Genomic DNA, 6,000 nt, shown 5'->3' with positions numbered 1-6,000 from the left:
AGAAAATTTAGTCTAAAACAAGGTTTTTCGCGATTTTCTCGAAAATGGCTCCAACGATTTTGATCAAATTTATACCTTAAATAGTCATTGTTCTATCAACTGCCACAAGTCCCATATCTGTAAAAATTCCAGGAGCTCCGCCCCATCTATGCAAAGTTTGATTTTAGATTCCCAATTATCAGGCTCCAGATACAATTTGAACAAAAAGTTTCAAGTGGAAAAGATTGAGCATGAAAATCTCTACAATTAATGTTCAGTAGGTAACATTTTCACCTAAAATTTAAAGTAAGCTCGAAATACGAGAAATTCGAATTTCAATTGCAAACTGTTGATTCTATTAAAAATCATTCACTATCAGGAAATAGCAGACTTCGTGTGTCTCCAGCGTTATTGTCCTGTCACCAGCTGACTCGGATCTTTGAATAGTAGACTTGAGTTGCGCGTGAACACTAGCGTCAGGTGATGAATTTTCATAACGGCAAGGAAAGTTGTGAGTGCGCCACACCAGATTTTATTCTTATAGGAAGAGGAGTTGGATTAATGGTCGCATTGGATCTTATCTATCATTATGATATAAGTGCTGCTTCCCGTGTTCCATGGATGACAGCTTGACCAAGAGATTCTGAAGGCTAATGTCTTCGTAATCACTTTTCTGTTTGGAAACTAATGCAAGTCTATAGAGATATTCACCTTATTAAGACAGTCAGTGGAAATGATAGGGCGAACTAATTTGTGTCTTATTGAAGTATGCTTATAAGCAAATACCAAGTCCATGACGCATTATGGAAAAAATGTAGGTCTACATAAAAAAACATCCTCTCATTATCACAAAAAGTAAAAATTTATTGCTCGTTCGAATTTTATGGAAGATGTTGAGAGAAGCTCCCTTCCTTTTTCGAGGTTGAGTGTTCCTTTTTTATTCACTCAGTAGGTCTCTCTTTTTCCAACTCGATCACCCTACCACTATATCACTTTCTACTAGAGCATTATTTCCGCGTTTGTTTGTGTCTCTAGGCGTAGAGATGAAGGCTATCAAGTCCCGTTTATTTAGTTTATTCGAAATCTTCAAAAGAGTAGTCTTTCAGCCAAGACAGCCGCAATACAAACAACAGCGAAATTTCAAAAGCCTCAGAACAGATTATTTATACTGACACCATCACATCCGCTCCACCCTTCCACCCTCCTTCACCATAGTTATTTATTCCAAATTCTTTTCTTCTTTCTCCAATCATCCCAGAAAGACAGATCGTTTAAAAATCTATTCACGTAAAAATATGACTGACAACAGCATATCCCTATACTTGTCAGATCTTCTAGAATAACTTTTATCTGTTTTACTAAATATATGAGAGTCAATAATTTTTTTCGTAAATTCATCGACATTGTTATCATTTACAAATGAATATTATTATTCACTGTATTCTCTTTATTTCCACAAAAAGAAAACATAAACAACTTGTGCCATTGCCGAAATAATATACAATAATAATCGTCGTCGTCTTCTTACAGGGTTACCTGTTCCGTCATCAAACATTCTCTCACATTTTTCTTGATCTGCCAATACTTCTCCTCCCTTCTGGCTTGTTAGCAATGACAGCTTTGGGGATTCTTCCGTTTTCCATTCTCTCAACGTGTTCTCTCCACTGTTGTCGATTCTCGTCAACTCGTTGAGGTATAGAGAACACATTAAGCTTTCTAGGGATATCAATATTATAAAGCCTGTCCTCTCTGGTGCATCTCTTTACTGACCTTAAAAATCTCATTTCGGCTGCCTGTAATCTGCTCCATTCCCTCCTCTTTGGTATCAAGATTTCAGAGCCATACAAAAGTGTAGGGACGGCTATTACTTTATAAAATTTGAGCTTCGTCTCTTTTCGGGCTTTATTATTCAGAGTTCTGTTAATAAATCCGCATATGTACTGGAACCTGTCAATTTACAATGATAATAATAAAATAAACTATGATCAAGAATTAGTTATTAGCAAAAAGCAAAATAACCTTAGTAAAATATAGATATACTTCTTCTTAGTTAATCCCACCATCGAATTAAAATAGTCTTGACCAGTAGGAGAACCATGTTTTCATTCATATAGTCTTGTAGTGTCTTGTAGGCGTCCTGTAGTGTCTTGTATTTCTTTAAGTGTCTTGTAGGTGTAACGAGCACGACTTACAAGAATTACATTGAATGAATGTTATAGGTATTCATTATGCTCTATAATAATGGAGGTTTATCTTTATATTAGAGGTATTTTGAATATTTATAATAATTTTTATATATCAATGATTATATAATTTATTATTTTATATAATATTTGAATATTCAGAATTAATTTTTCGGCCCTGCCAATTATATGAAGAGGGGGAGTCGCTTTGCTCCATTCGAAGGTCTATAAATACAGGTCATGACACTCATGTTCCTTTTGGAGTGGCCATTTTATGGGGTCTTTATGGCGGTACATTTGAAAATCCAATCCAATTCAATTTGCTCGTAACAAAATTGAGCATTTTAAAAACAATATTCTAGTTGAGATAATTCAGGTTATCAATTTTTAATAATGAAATTTCAATAAGAAATGCTTAAATTATTCATTCATTTATTATTTGAAATTGTTTTTTAACTCGAGGATTATGATTCAAAAGGCATTGTTGGGACAAGACAGAAATACGCGAGGTCAATCCCAAAAAGAGTTTCAAGTTCCCGATCAATTGAATCCAAAAATCAACAATTCAGTTCCTAGATGGAATCTAAATATTATTATTCTGTCGGAACAATTTATTTTACAATAATTCAAAGCCAAGCAATATTCCTTGAACAATATTACAAAATAACACATCATGTTGTTCAATCCATAACGATAACAGCTGCTAAATTTGAAAATTGGTGAACTAGGACCGCATAAAATGGCGATTTTGCAATGCATCACGGGATTGTGTCATGACCTGTGTAAGGGTGGAATTTCCCTTGTGTAATTCGATTATTCGTGGTTGATTGGTTAGCACAGCTTGTTTCAGGACAACCTGTTTTAACCACGTGCCAGATAGTTTAGGGTGTTGGGATACACTCCAGGGGTCTACAGAACTAATTGATCTGGTGAGTAATATGTGTCTGTGTATGTGTGTATGGAGTTGACTCAGCTCTTATTCGGGGACCAAAGGAAAAAACTAGTTCTTGGTCAAAGTGCTCATCAATGTCAAACTACGGCCACAGAAATGTGGCTATTTTGTGAAATTGAATCTTATTCTGGGGAATCAGTAAAGCAGGAATTGGGAGTGGCTTTTCAACCACAACCAGCAGACTAAAATAATGACAATATGCTATTCAAGAGAGGGACTCAACTCTAACCAATAAATACCACTGACTTGAACTGAATAACAAGAAGTAACATGAATGGACCAATTTAGGTCTGTGCTGGTAACGGTGTATTTGCACTGATGTAAAAAGGAAGCCACGAACGGGAGCGGTCTATTCGTCCACAACCGAAATGAGAGGAAAAGGAATCCTCGAACGGGAGCGGTCTATTTGTCCACAACCGGAACGAGAGAGAAAGGAAACCTCGAGCGGGAGCGGTCTATTCGTCCACAACCGAAACGAGAGGAATCCTCGAACGGGAGTGGTCTATTCGTCCACAACTGAAACGAGAGGAAAAGGAGACCTCGAATGGGAGCGGTCTATTCGTCCACAACCGAACGAGAGAAAAAGGAAACCTCGAGCGGGAGCGGTCTATTCGTCCACAACCGAAACGAGAGGAAAAGGAATCCTTGAACGGGAGCGGTCTATTCGTCCACAACCGAAACGAGAGGAAAAGGAATCCTCGAACGGGAGTGGTCTATTCGTCCACAACCAAAACGAGAGGAAAAGGAGGCCTCGAATTGGAGCGGTCTATTCGTCCACAACCGAAACGAGAGGATAAGGAAGCCTCGAACGGGAGCGGTCTATTCATCCACAACCGAAATGAGAGGGAATTGGTGGTGCAAGGCGAGGATAAATTCGAATGGGAGGGGTCTATTAGGCTACAATGAAACAAGAGAAGGAGAGGAGGTAAAAGAACAATTTAGTGGGCAAGTGTCTAAGTGCAAACTAACTGTTTCAAAAATGGGTTGAATAATAACAATCAAAGTAAGGTATAAAATAATACGTTTGCAAACTGTAACTGTAAGTACAAGAAAGCTTCACTTCACTATCAATGAATTCAAACAAAACTCAGATCAAATCAGTTGATCACAAAACTACTTAAGATCTCAAATAAATAAATAAATCTCACAAACCCTGTGTAGAAACGAAAGTGTAGTTAAGCTACAAATAACAAGATACAATTAATACTCAGATGTTGGCAATTAATCAAACTGCAAACACAGTTAGAACAAAATGGGTATGCCAAACTATAAATGGTGACCCATTCTGTAACTCAAAATGAAACCCATTAAACGATGTTTCATTAATACCGTCAATTTATCAAATCGAAAAGAATGAAACACTCAATTAAATATTCACTTTACAAACGGTGTTTCATTTTATAAACAAAACATCAAACTGATTTAAAGTTGACTATACTCTAATAAATAAAACGCCGAACTAAATCACAATTCAATATTCACTTAATAAATGAAATGTGACAAGCTCATCAAATTAAGTATTCTCCTAATAAAGAAATGTCGTAAAGAATCACAATCAAATATTCACATAATAAGTGAATAGTTGAAATAAATCAGGAATCAATATTCACCAATAAGTGAAACTTGAAATGAACCACAATCAGTACTCATTGGAGATAGAGAGTTCCGAATGATCTCATTTTATTCAGAATTTCATATTCTAGAAAAAAGGCGAGAGCAAATTTTCCTGTCCGATTACGAGATTTGGCAGAAATAGCTGAAAACTGGAAAATGAGCCGAAAATACGAGGTTTTTGGGCCATTATGTATCTAGCACAAGGAAACTTTGCATGAAGAAATTGGTTCTGGACTTCTCTTATGTACCCAAATAATATATTAGAAAATCAGAACTACAATATAAATTGAAAGCACACCCCCTTTTTTATGTCTATGTTGACTGGACTATTATGGTTTGGGACGTCGTTCAGTTATAAATGTTATTTATTCTATTGATAAAATTTTTGTTTATTATTTGTTATTATATTCTTTAATTTCTATGAATTTTGAATTCCCAATTTGTTTTATTTTTACTCTTTTCATAAGTATTTGAAATCTTTGTATTTTTCATTTTTGAATTAGGTGGTATTATTGTTGTTTGTATTATTTATTATTGCATAAGTTCGTATTATTTTTCTTTTTTCATTTCTATCTGTACAATATTTTTATAGACATACTATTTGGGGAAACCCGTTGTCTCCATTGTGAATGAATGAAAAAATAAATGAACTATTGATTGCGTGCAATAGCGCATGCAATTAATCACTAAAATAACATAGTATTGTCTATTGAACTTTCTCTGCTTTGAACTTGGCCTGTCCTGATGCCAGTATGTCTTGAAGGAGATTAGTTTTTGATGTTAGTATTTTTGATACACCAACCCGAACAGCCATAGCCGTTTTCACACCGATATCTCGCCACAACGACATACAGACAGGATTTACTCTGATGGACTGTACAAAACTGAACAAAAAATTCTCAGCCACCATTTATTTTCTTCATTCTATCAAAATGCTTGAGTACACAAGTCGTATAATTGATTCAAAATGTATTTTTAAAACGATGAAATAATTTCTAAACATTACTGTATCAGAAACACAAATTAAAATACCTGAAATGACATTTTAAAAGTTGATAACTGACCATCCTAGACTCCATGCTTCAGTTAGTTTACCCGTATAGGTTAGACCTACTCATACCGGTATAAATAATATTGAAAAGTTAGAGTTAGAATTAATCCATTGAAATTACTTATTTTAAAATAGGATTTCCGTTTTTCTATTATTTTAAAAAGGAATTGGAATAGAATACCTACCAAATAACTCAATTTCTGTTGTTTTGAAATTCAGAT

Source organism: Nilaparvata lugens, chromosome 3, assembly GCF_014356525.2.
Source record: "Nilaparvata lugens isolate BPH chromosome 3, ASM1435652v1, whole genome shotgun sequence".
In the NCBI taxonomy this organism is placed as follows: domain Eukaryota; kingdom Metazoa; phylum Arthropoda; class Insecta; order Hemiptera; family Delphacidae; genus Nilaparvata; species Nilaparvata lugens.
Note: the sequence above shows the minus strand (reverse complement) of the source record.